At 37.3% G+C, this 13,933-nt stretch overlaps 1 pseudogene; it reads left to right on the forward strand.

Annotated features, from left to right (window-relative positions):
• The first annotated feature begins 803 nt into the window (after positions 1-803).
• Positions 804-1,992, forward strand: LOC134222789 (AP-3 complex subunit mu-1-like; annotated as a pseudogene).
• Positions 1,993-13,933: the final 11,941 nt, after the last annotated feature.

Genomic DNA, 13,933 nt, shown 5'->3' on the forward strand with positions numbered 1-13,933 from the left:
AGTTGTCACAACTGAGAAATTAAAAATCGTATTGTCTTACTATACAAATACAATACAATCCATTGTATTTTGAACAGTTTTGTTCGGATATTTCAACAATATATTAACCATACACTCTATTGTGTGACGAAAAAAAATGTATGGAAAAATCTCAGATTTTGTATAGTTACGATGCTTAACAACCCGTACCTTATATTGCGAAAACTTCATTTACATTTGAATAAATGGTTCATAACAATGCATTCTAATGTATTTCTATGATTTCATTTACAATATAATCTATTGCCAATTTAATGTTATTAATAGTAGTGTTACAATAAATTGTATTGTTATTCTGCTGTATTTTTTATTCGGGAAGCGATTCCTTTAGGGCGATTCATTCCTTAATACTGCCCTGTCCTTACCGCTCAAGCCTGGCACGTAATTTTTGAACGACCACCTGTAAATCGCATTTTTTATTTCATTTCCTTGTGTTCCTTGATATCAGCTGTCAAATATCAAGCTCACTCACACTATCGCACAACAAAAACAACACATCATCATACCATCTGCGGAGCTGCGGTCGATGGACGAACTGAACGCAGTTGAAAAAGTTGTAGAATTTCGTGAAATAAGTGGTAATTTCGTGGTGAATCGACATGATTCACAGTTTATTCATTGTCAATTCCAGCGGGTGAGTAAAGTTTAGTGTTTTCCAATGAGATTTGTACGTGAAATGGTAATACGTATCACTAGAAAGTGCATCGATCTGTTTTGATTGCGAATTGGATCCAGTGTGCCAGTAATTTACCTTCTTTACAGCGATGATTCTTGGAGAAACATTGGCGCAGTGTCCGGACGTGGTGTCCTACTTTTTGATGTTCGGAGAACTCAATGTTAGTATAACTAATTTGAAAAAAAAATAATTCAAAAATAATTCTTAATATTTAGGTAGTTCCACTCGATTTCGACACCACATCACTATTCGTTTCGATCCAGCGCGGGGGTGTCTCGTGGTCGCAGCATGCAAACAGGAATGTCTCCTTGTTCGTCATTGAGTTCCTACCGGGTGGTGGATAGTTCGAGATTATTTTCCGATGTACGGAAAGTACAAAGGAGAACATGTGGTAGTGTATGAACCTAGAGAGATGTTGGACAATGGATTCCGCTGGCGAGGAGAGAACATCTTGAAGGAGTGACTGCCGCCGAATATTCTACGAACGATTGCCAACTCCGTGACGGGAAAATCAAAGTATGGATGATGGTATTTTAAATTGAATCAGTTTTTATTGGGTTATAATTTCAGTGTCAGGGACACTTCCAACCGGTCAACTGTCCGCTATTCCATGGAGAAGAACTGGTGAAGTATACCAACAATGAGGCATACTTCGACGTGGTAGAAGAAGTGACGCATCATCGACAAAAATGGACAGACATCTTCGCTGAAATTCAAGGATATGTAAGTTCACACTGTTAACAATTTATGAAACTTAAACATGGTATTTTATTCCGCCTATTTAGAAAATAAACAACATTGGATTATCGATGTCTCTAATAATTATTTTTCCTCATTACAGATTGAGCTGCATTAAACTGAGCGGAATGCCCGACTAAGTTTCCTTCATGAACCCGCGCTCTTCGATGACGTCCTTCCATCCGTGTGTTCGCTTCAAACGCTGGGAATCGGAACGAATTCTTCGTTCATCCACCGGACGGAAACTTCGGCTAATGTCCTACCACGTGGGGTCGCAGAGTGTCGTAGAATTCCAATCTAGTGCGGACACTAGTCTTAACCGGCGAGCAGGGCGATGGACATTACGGGGTCCCAAGACGACACTGGGCCGCTGGTAGAGGGTGTAAGCTGAGATTCGGATGCCGGCGGTCTGACCCGTGCGCTGCTCGCCAGCGGCGTATACGTTCGATCCGGTGACGAAAACCTTGCACTGGGATGTGGGAAGGATTGACGTTACCAAATTGCCGAACATTAGGGGAACGGTTTTGGTGTCGGGTTGATTCGTTGGAAACGAGTATTGATAGGTAATCTATCAAAATGGAAATAATGTATGTTCAATTATCGTTTTTTGATATCGTAGAGTCAATTCACCATATCGCAGCTTTGTTTCCGGATGAAAGTCAATCGATTAGATATGTAGGCGAAAAGTATAAACCTTTCAAAGGGTAAAGTATGTAACGAAGGCGTAAGTTCCAGATACGAATGTGAAAAGTATTTTGCTCTATTGTGTCAATCTCAAACGTATTTTATGTTGATGTCATCCAGTTATATAAATTATTCAATTAATTATACATTCCAAACCAGGCAGTACTGTTCAATGTTCCGAAACTTCATGTTCTTGCACACTTGCCATAAAATCTCAACACACAGTCCTAACGGGTGTAGATAATCTATGGCGGATTGAGTTATGAAACCGAAAATTGAGCGGCTACAAATGGTGGACTGACTCAAGGATATCAGCAGAAGCTTTCGTGGTGTAGGGTTCTTTTCTCTCTTTGCGGAAGGAAGTTTTTAATACTACCCGAAGCTATTTTAATTTCAACAGTGCTTCTCTGCGCTACTTGTACCCACTGATCCCGTTACGATCTTTGCAAGGACCCGTGCCTTCGTTTTACGTTGGACCCGTTTGCGGAAGTAAAATTCCGACAAGCGGTGGTAATCCTGCAGGGACACCGTTCTGGGAAAAAAACCTCTTAGAAGGTCACGTCTCCACGCTTAGCAATGAGCATTAATAAAAACAAGAGGAAGGGGGAGTCTCTGAATTCTCCACTTTCTTCAAAGAAACAAGGTTTCAAGACCGTCCGGCCCAAGCGCGGAAAAATAGAAGGAAGCTGGAGACTTCAATCTTCTAACTCTAACGTTGACATTATTTCTTCTCCTATCGAACTGAGCAATCAGTTCGATTTGATTAATGACGAATTCGAGAAAATCGAATCTACCTCTAGCCCAGGTGATTCGATTCAAACAACGGATTCCGCCAAATGTGGTATCTGTTGCCGAGTTTTCTGGCTTTCGGAATGAAATATTGAGTAACCTTCAGGGGATCAAGGTTTTATTTCAGATTACTAGGAAGGGTGACTGCCGCGTTTTGCCGGGATCCTTCGACGATCGCAAACGTCTTCTTCAGTATTTAACTGAGAAGCGCCATAAATTCTTCATATAAGACGACAAAACTGAGCGATTGTTCAAAGTCGTTTTGAAAGGTCTCCCTAGTGACGACAAATCACTGGATGAGATTAAAATTGGAATTTCTGAATTACTTGGATTTTTACCAGTCCAAGTAATTAAGATGAAAATGAAATCCCACTCTGGTACTTTCCAGAGGGGCATTTCTCAAGAATTTTATTTAGTTCATTTTAACAAAAGTGAACTAAATAATATGAAAAGTTTGGAAAAGGCCTGTATTATGTCTCATGTCCGTGTTACATGGGAACATTTCCGCAGGCCTGGGGGAATTTTTAAAACCCCACCCAGTGCCGTAAGTGCCAAAAGTGGGGTCATGGAACCAAACATTGTCACATGGATGCTAAATGCATGATTTGTGGTGGAACCTCTCACGCCAAGGACGCATGTCCTGTGAGAGAAGATTCCAATAAATTTAAATGTGCAAATTGTGGGGGCAATCATAAATCCAATTTCTGGGAATGCCATTCACGCAAAAAAGTTTTGAATTCCCGTGCAAAATTGATGACGGGAAATTCCAATCGGATCCCAGATTCGACGGGTAGAAATTTTTCAAACGCTCAAATTTCGAAACCAGTTACCGGTCGAGCAATTCATACCCACCACAATTCACAAACAAATTTTGCCGCTCGTCAACGTGTAGCAAGCACTTCAGTAAATTCCAATTTTTCCAATGTACCTACGTATGCAAATATCGCTGCTGGTAGACAAAATTTCTCTTCTCAAAATGAGGTTTATACCCATGTCCCAACGGAAAATAATGGTCATGTTGCCGATTCAGGTAGCATGACTGCTTCCGATTTTGATTTTTTAACTGAACAATTGCATCACATGATTGATGCAATGTTCAAAGCAAATACCATTCCTGAAGCTGTTCAGGTTGGTATAAAGTACACACAAAAATTTGTTATCGGACTCCGTTTCAATGAATCCAAATAATTGTGTGAAAGTTCTAAATTGGAATGCCCGCTCTCTAAAGGGTAAGGAAGATGAATTATTCAACTTCCTAACAGTTCATAATGTGCATATTGCCATTATAACAGAAACTTATTTGAAACCAGCACTCTCCATTAAGACAGCTGTTCAAAAACCCAGTAACATTTTACCCACTCCGGTAATCGAAACTAACAGTGTAAGATTTTTGGAGCCGAGAAAATCAATTAATCGTTTTCGTTCGTCAGCCGGTGGGCGCTGAACTTTCCAATAGTCAGTCTAAACTTCCCCTCTTGACCAACCTGAGCGTCGTGGCTCGGGCAGCTGTCGTACTCACGTTCCAGCTTTGCCTAGAATGCGTCATTATTGTCTGATTTTCTGAAAATTGCACGCGGTGAACCCTTCCTGAAAGGTACCGCCGCGCTTTCTTCAACCCGTTTACTTGATTCTTATGGGTGAATATCATTGCGGTGTATCGTTTGGCGCGGCCGTACCTTTCGACAGTCATTCGCCGCGTGAAGTTTTGTGCAAGTACCCATTTGGGAATATTACAAACGCCGCGCAGTTGAACTTTTGATCCTTAACCTGCACATTCTCTCATTGATCGGCCACCACGATCTTCAAGGTGCAGCCCCGCGCAGATGTTTATCCGTGCTGCCGCACTCGAATGAACTTTCCCCTAGGCTTCGCTTCCTCAATGTCAGAGTAGAGGGACATTAATTGTTAATATTTGTAATTGATTTCAACTTCTACGAAAAGCTGAACATGCATGTTTCGGTTTAACAAAACGCTCGGGATGAACACGCACTGGCAAAAACTGCACATGTTCTCGTGAAGACTGTGGGCCACTATCCGATCACGTGCCTTTGCTCATCATCCATCACTATGGAAGCTGTTCTCAGCTCGTGTGTTTTGCCGCAGCTCTGGTAGATGGTATGATTATTTTTATTATTGAAAATTAAACAGTACCTAAAACTTGATATGTGGAATTTTACGCTATTATTCGCTGAAATGGTCCTCTTCCTAACAAGATTGCTTACAACTTACATGCAATATAGACGATTCACGTCAAATATTGTATACATTTAGGCTATATCCCGTCTGCAACCAAGCCCCTAAATTTCCAGAGGACGATCAGCCGCACTTAACATGAGTCAGACTCTGTTATGAGCCGCTCCTGGCCAGGAGAACAGAAGCTCAATTTGCATCCCTGGAAAGTAGCAAACCTCGCCTTTCTCTGTCAGCATACGGCCATCATAGTCCCACCGGGATTGGTTACCCGATCTTCCCTATAAGGTTGCTTGTATCTCGGCCGGCTCCACGAGGAGAAAACGATAGTTGCTGGATAAAGCTTGATCCACTTAGAATTTGGCCGCACGAAATTAGACATTTCTTTGCCGAAAAAAATCATAAAAAGGTGGGTCAAGTTTTATTATACAGAGAATTTAATAAACTTTGTAGGAAAAAATATCAAAAAATGATTCATTGGCATTTCGGATGAAATCTCGGCCTTTTCTCTCAATACCACTCGTTATTTTTTGCACAGTAGAACGGTCAACTTAATCTGTCACTTTTTCACACCACTTTTCCATATAAGATAGTTTTCTGATTGTTTTGCACCATTTCTCAAGTTTCCCTATAATAATTGCCTAACATTTTTCGTTGGGACGAAAATTTGGGCATTTTAGTGGGTTGATAGTTTTTTCAATAACATCATTATCATTCGGTTCATACCATTCCATCACATCCCGTCTGTAATGACGGCTTGTTAAGTCAGGCCAAAGCAACACCGGACAGTCGTGTGATTGAATTGATGGCAAAAATCGCTTCTGAAGACACTCCTCCTTGTATATTTGCCCATTTATGGTCGCTCCAGTGATGAAAACTTTAGTTTTCTTTCCACAACTGCAGATGCTTTAACATACTATCAATTTGTGGGCAATCTTGCCTGCATATACATATTTGAATTTTCCTGGGGCATTACCCTTCCGTTTGGCAAGGTAAAACTTGTGTCCCGAGAATTGAAAGTCAATTTTAATATTAATTTCATTGCTCATCAAAATACATCAATTGTATTTCGTCAGAACTTGCTTGACCAGCATTCTTGCGCGATGTTTGGCAACCAGGTTCTGTTTCAGGGTCCTGTTGAGACGCTTACTGACATCATACGACTTGAAACCTTCACGCCGACAGATTATTTGAGCTGTGCTGTACGGCGCAGTGAACTTTTTCCCTAAATCATGCAAGGAAATCCCAAAATGGTTCCAAACTGCTCTGTAGACTTTCACTTGTTGTTTCTGGTCGTATGTTCCACTTCTACGATTGTTTTGTGCTATGCGATCCAGCAATAGTGTTTCCCAATAACGTTTGACAGTTTTTACAGTCAATTTCGCTAATTTTAGATACTTTGAAATCATTCCTCCTGACCATGTTGGATTTCCAACGTGAGTGTGCAAAATTTGTTCCCATCTCTCGCGTTCCATTTTCGATAACTTTTGAACGTGAGCATCAATACTGATGAAACTTTCACAATAAATTAAACAAACCTTCCGCAACGATGTGATGTATTTTAGTTCTCGGTACGGCTACCAGAGTCGCCGCAGTAATTGGAAAGAAACGGCCAAATACTAAGTGGATCGAGCTTTAAGAGTTTATAATAGCCTATTCAGATTGGGCTATTTATGACTTTGTTAAGTGAGAGGGTATCCAATTATTACGAGGTGTTCAGACTGCAGCAAGATAATATATTTTGACGTTTCCATGTTTCCTCATTTGCACGCTAATACAGGGTTGAATTCAAGGAGAGTTTTAAAATTTAATTTGCGAAATCAAGCATTTGTGTGGCGACAATCGAACATTTTTTTCTGAACAAAGTTTCTACGAAAAAAAATATAAAAAAATATGAAAAGGGATTTTCGAAGAATATTTGAAGCTCTCATTAAGGATAATGAGCGATGCTACATTCATTAGTTGGGTGCGCCGTTCTTCGGGGAATCAGACTATTCCTCAATTTATTTTTAAGTTTAAAAAGTATTTTGATTCTGTACTATGATCGAACGGAGATTTGATAGAAAAATTTAGATACTTTTGGGAATTCTCACAAATAAATAAAAAAAGGACGATTGGACCAATTTTCAAGAAATATTATCGAACTAAAATGTATTTCCACCAGTATCTCCATATATGAAGGGCAACTCAGCAATTTATTTAAAAAAAAAAATGGAAACTGAACCATTGCGTTCTACTCGACAATCAATGATACAGCTTCTAACAAAATCGAATCGTGTGAATGTGATATAATTTAAACTGGATTTTGGATGAATTAATGCATTACCAATCCATGTTTTATTTAAGGTTATTCTACTTTATATATACATCCCATTCAAATCGTACAGTTGTCCCACGTGAAAAATGTTGAAATCCAAAGTATATTAAGCCATTCAAGGAGCAGAATTGAAACAATTTATGAAATCATGTTTATTTATCAAATATATTCGTTTTACAACCATTCCTACGCCCTTGAACTTTGAAAATTTATTCGATTTGTTCTATAAAATCTAGGTTTAAGTTAAATACTTCATGTTAATTCTAGAGAGCATCTGTTTTTTAAACAATTCATGTTTAATAAGTGGAGAATAAATAATTATCATCATTATTTTTCATCATATAAAATGCTTTCCACAAAACCATCACAATCCGAGTTATTCTTCAGCGCTCAGAAGATTTCCATCTAACATGCATTCGACCCTGCTGCGACAGAAAGAGCATGACTGTCAACTACGAAACGAAATGAAAACAGAGAGAATTTTCTCTCTGGCAAAGAGAGCGTGACGCTTGTCAGTTTTGTTTTGTTGAATTTCTCCCTGCATCCCAGTTAGAACGAAAGCTCTCTCGTAATAATTGTTCGTAATAAATTCTTCATGACTCTTTTTAGCGGGTATTTTTTGACAGCGCAAAATGAATGGAATATTACGTAAATAATGACATCATAAAGCGTATTTACCCTGAAACGCCAATTATTATGTCATTAATGGCGTAATCTGAATAGGCTATAAAGATCGCTAGATGGGGTCTATTTTATTCTTTCAGATACGCGAGGTATCAATCCCAACAAACAACGACAAGCTACAAATAAGCATCTAAGTTGAATTATTGTTTATTTGTAATCTTCATAGCTGAGTAAAATGGATGCTGGATAATTCGCTAGACAGATTTCATCTCAGCATTTGATCCAACTAATATTCGACTTGGCCTATTTATTTGTTTACCACCTTTATTTGAGGTCGAACTAACGTTTTAGATTTATCACATTTCAGCACATTGGGGAAGTTTATCAACGTTCTGAACTAATGATTTTCAAAATTCTCTGTTCGACTATGATGTAATGCTCTAAAAGACCACCCTTGAGTTTGAATAGTAGATTAATAAGCAAGCATTAGACATCCTAATTAACCGTTGTCCTTCTTAACCATTGGATTTCACCTTTGCCGGATCTATCGCACAGTGGAAGAAAACATCATAATATTTTAAGCTTTTTCCGTTTGAAAGAAAATCGCCATGGCTTGAATTGATGATATTTGGATAGGAAAATAATAATTCATTTTCAAGACATTGTTGGATTCATTGTCAAAAACACTCAGGCTTTTTATATTCATAGGGCAATACATAATTCTTTCGTGATACATAATTAATTTCTGATCCAGGTATAAAGCTGTTGGCGATTATAACGAACAAAATTGCTGGAGCAATGAAGAAAATTCATGCAGTTGTTGTAAAGTTGTGCGGAAATGAACACAAACAAATGCATAAAACATCGACCATATTGCATGTCTGTTACAGATTTCCTATGTACTAGTTGTTTTTCTATATGTAAATAAATGTCGATATGTGTAGTTATTTTCTCGCTGCATGTGTGGTATTGATGGCACAATCATATCGCAACCGGTTATTCAGAGATTCAAAGTAAGGTCGAACATAAATTCATTAATTTTTCATAAACCCAATCATTGGAAACGAATTTTATTTTATCGTTTTGACATTATTTTTTATATTTTTTCCCAGTGTTGAATGATTATTACAGGCTGAACAATGGTTGAAATAAAAATCTTGTACAGTTAGAAACAAACTGTAGTTTGACAGATTGACTTGTTGTTTAAGAGTCCAATTATGATTCGTTTTCAGCCATACGATTATTTATGTTTTGCATTGAGTAAGCCATAAATTACAAATCAAGGATGGCACGGATGGCACGGATGGCAACGTTACCGGCGAATGATCAAATGTCAGCAGTTCGAGACCCGATTTAGGAAAATTTTAAAATGATTATATGAAAATAGCCATTGCAATACGCTCGATGGAGATCTTGATGATGTTACTCTCAATTATTATTACGTTATTATTTTCGAAGAATTTACATGTAGCTGAATTAAGGCTAAGTAAAATGCTTATTAAAGGTTTAACGAATTAGGTAATAAAGTTGTTTTTCAAAATGAGATGTTGTAGCTGTATAACTTCTCCAAAATTGTGTGAACAATGTCTGAACAGAAGTTGCGATAAGAAATGGTACAGACATAATTCAACACAGTGCTGAACTGAATCATCACACTGATGCTAGTTAAACTAGTGAATGTGTGTTGGGATGGTACGCTTTGCCCAGCATTTGATGTGCCACAACACTATATTTAAACCTAGATATGTTCTCAGAAAAATCTTGTCTAGAACAGACTTGAAGTAAAGCAAGTTTTTGACGAAAAAAGAGCGTTTTCTCCATTTTCTACTTTAATAGCTAATATCTCGAAACTAAAACTCCCCAAGCAACCAAAAGTTCAGATTTTACTTAAATTTGTTCCTAACCGAACCAATTGGTTCACATTGAGTTCCAAGCTCCTTAACCCTTTATAAGGCAGACGAATCTAAACAATAAATTAACAAAAACAACAATAGGACACAATGTTGACATGGTATTAAACTCAAATGTATGTTTGTTATACATTAAACAGTTCAGAAACATAAAAAATATGGTGGCAATATAGTTGCCACTGCCCGGGAAGCGGGACAACATTGGTGGCAATATAGTTGCAAGCGGGAAAACAACAAAAATATAAAAAGATTTTTAAAAATTTGGTTTTACGTAGAACCAGTCAAATCAAGGTACGTTACATTTTTTGGTGAAGAGTCCTAGTCAGAAAACGCATTATAAGTGAAAAAAAAATTTGCTTTTTTTCTCCCAAGGGGACCCTTGGGAAAAAAACACAATTTCATCAAAAATCCAAAAACGAAATATACAGAAAGGCAAAGCTTTTTTCACGCTAATCACGTAATAATCTAACACAGGAGATTCAAAATAATTGATACCAACGGGAAAAAAAATATATATAATAAAAATATATAATATATTGTTGTTTTTTTAACGAATTATAACTGAAAATCCTTCTTCAACTCGAAACTTACGATCTGTTCGTAAAAAAAACTGTTTTCAAATTGACATTTCAATTTTTCTATGGCTCAAATTCATCTGGGGTGTTACTAGGAAGCAAATAAAGCACTACATGTGAAATAATAAGTAGAGCTCTTGTTAATAAATAGAAAAACATATAATTCGTTGGTGGCAATATAGTTGCCACTGCCTTATAAAGGGTTAACGGAATTTCAAAGTTCACTTCTGCGCTCCCACCATACAAAAGGTTACTTAAAATGCGAGCTGATTAAGCCAAAACATCCCATCTTATCCGTACTTTTGGTTGCTTGGGTCGTAGGAACACGAAATTTTGAGGTTATTTTATCTTATGCATCTACTTTCGATGGAAAATAGTAAAAAAATGATTGGTGAAAGTTAAATCCCCATAAGTGAAACGGACAGAATGACATTATTTGTTCAGCTCGACGAGCTGGGTCGATTGGTATATAACATCATGGGTCTCCGAGCCTTCTATAAAAAGTTCCATTTTGGAATGAAATGATAGCCTTTCGGTACAACTATGTTGTAAGAGAAAGGCAAAAAACAAAGAATTTGTTACGAAAAGGGGTACTGTCCAAATGGTCCTTCTCCCTGAGAGAAAGGCAAAAGCAACAAAGAAAAAAATAATCGCGCACAAGCGTAAATGAGAGCAACTAACATTGCTCCTGCTCTCATTCACGCGGTTCTAATCGGTGGGCGGAGACGTTGAATAACATATTAGAATCGTCCATAGCCTTTCTTGTTGCCTTTTGGTATGCTGCAATTCGACACCCTCCGTGCACCATATTGGCTGGGCTATTGTCGTTATGGCTGACGGAAATATGCGCAGGCGCTGTTTTAGCACTTTCTTCGATTCTAGCGAGATTCCACGCAGAAGTGTTGCATTCTGATTCGTTGTTTTGAATGGTCAGCAACATGAGCTTGTGAGTGATTTCAATGAAATGTTGAGACGAACATATGGTTCGTTATCATGTGTATGGAATGACGATTTACAACTTATTGTTAAAATAAACATTTATGTGGGGTTACTGTGCCGGTTACCGGCATCTAGACTCGATTTAAAATTAAAATTTGGAGTTCCATTACCCGACAAACTGACTCAGTTGTTAACTAGATTTAAACTACCCGGATTGATATCATTCAAAATTTTTGAACTTTAAAACTGGACCACCTTTTCTCCACGCAGATTCTAATGGCTCTAATGCGAAAAATGTAAGCTAAAGATTCTGTATAAAACCAATACTGATTTTTAAGATTTAAATATGATAATAATTGTAATAAAATCTCCTAAATTTATATATGCTCAAAATGTATACAGATTTTGCAAGGCTTCTTTGTAGAACTGTATTTAATTGTGTCATCCGCTTGTTGGGTTATATGTAGGGTAGAATACGGCTTTGGCAGGGTGCGACATTTGTTGGCACCCTCAACAATATTTGCGTTTTCCAGCAAACATACACTATTTATGAACATAAATTTGATTCAATCACACAATTTCAAGTCTAGGCTTTCATTTGAATAAGTTGTTTGTGTAAAAGTAGCAAGATTTGACGAATTAATCAACGAAACAAATTTGCACCTACGAAATCCTTGCCATTATTACATCGCCCAAGAAAGCAGCAGACGAAAAGCAAACTGTTACTTACTTTTTTGGATCGCCTGTTTCTTCTTTTTATCGTGTATGACACGACAAATTAGGTACGTAAACTACTTTTTACACTTTATTACCACTTGATTATCACCATAAATAGCAAATTTATCCAATATTTGCTCTTTGTTTCACTAAATAAAACTGGGACTGTTCGTTTTCTTTGGCAGCAGCGCACTTCGGAATAGAGCGAGAGAATGTGTTTGTGAGCATATCAAACACACGCTAAAAAAAATACCACGCACAATTCCATGTGATTTGATTTTAGCAAAACTACGAACAAAATATCCGGCGTTGGCATTTATTTTAAAAAAGTGTTAGAATACAAATGCTTCTATTCAGATTTTTACTCAGACCATGAATTATATCAAAAGTGATAGCCACACCGTAGTATTTTAAACTATATGTGGCTGACAGAACCGTTTTCCTTTTGCAACTTTAATACTTTCCAAGCTCATCAAAAAAATCATAACCATTCCCGTTCCTACATAGCGCATTTCAACCATAAATAATTGCCTACTTTTAGGGTATTATCAATTATTCAACTGTGAAACGTAGTGTACGAATGAGGTGGCTCCAGCTCAATCTTATGTGTATAGATTTGGTTTTACATAGTTTACGTCGTTGTACACAACCCCCATGATTATTTTGATGAAACAAACATATCGGCATGTAACATGTAAGGACCTTCAAATCTAAGGACCGTAAAGAGCAAGTTGTATATTTGAAACTGGTTGATAGACTTTTGCTTAAGCGTGAAGACTCTAAGGCATTACAAAAGACAAAAGATGTAAATCTTGGCAGCGGACGAAAAGTATGTAAGTTCCCTTCTCCAAAATGGCCAACATTATTCAAATAGGTTAAAAATGGTAAAAGTTTTGAAATTGTCAATATCTGGGTACACTATCTGCCATTCACGTCTGTTTTTTGTTGGCCGCATAAGGGGTAAAATTTATTTTACAATGTGTTTAAATGTTTTTGCCTATCTTCCACGTGACATAAAATTGATGCCAAGGCTAAAATTCATGTTTTGTTTTAAGCCAGTTTTGATAATTAATAAAATTTCTTCCAAAATTGAGTGAAGCGAGATGAGCGTGCGGCCGATTATTATGAATGAATTTTACTACTAGAGGATATAAACAACCAGCATCTGGCATCAATACATTACTAGTTTTCTACTTCCATGTCTAGTTGCTGAAGGGAGCAAAATCATTGCTAATAATAGAAATTGCTATGCCAATAGAAGAAACGTTGACCTGTTACTTTATATTAAATTTACTAAGTTTGTAGTAAAAGATATTATATTAAGTGAACACCAATCATCAAAGGAAGAGCATACGAATGTATACCAGTAGAACTATACCTGTGTTTTAGTGTAATTATTCATTATTTTTATCATTCAATTTGGCGAATGTCTTAGACTGCCAAGAATAGGTATTTTCCCCTAGTTCTTTTGCACAAAAATCTTCAATGTTTTAATTATAGCCTCAGCTTCAACCCTAAAACCCTTATAGGCTATCCATACTATGAGCTTTACCACATGACAAAAATACTTAACACTTCATAACCCATAAGTAAAACAGGTGCACCTTCCGTATCATTTTCACCTGTGTACAGCATCGTCTTTTCCTAAGACTCAAACCACACGCACCGAGGGAAATTTTACCTGGTACCAAAAGTGACAAACGAGTTTTCTGCAGACAAGAGATAGCAGCACTTT

The sequence above is a fragment of the Armigeres subalbatus genome, chromosome 3 (assembly GCF_024139115.2).
Source record: "Armigeres subalbatus isolate Guangzhou_Male chromosome 3, GZ_Asu_2, whole genome shotgun sequence".
NCBI classification, from domain to species: domain Eukaryota; kingdom Metazoa; phylum Arthropoda; class Insecta; order Diptera; family Culicidae; genus Armigeres; species Armigeres subalbatus.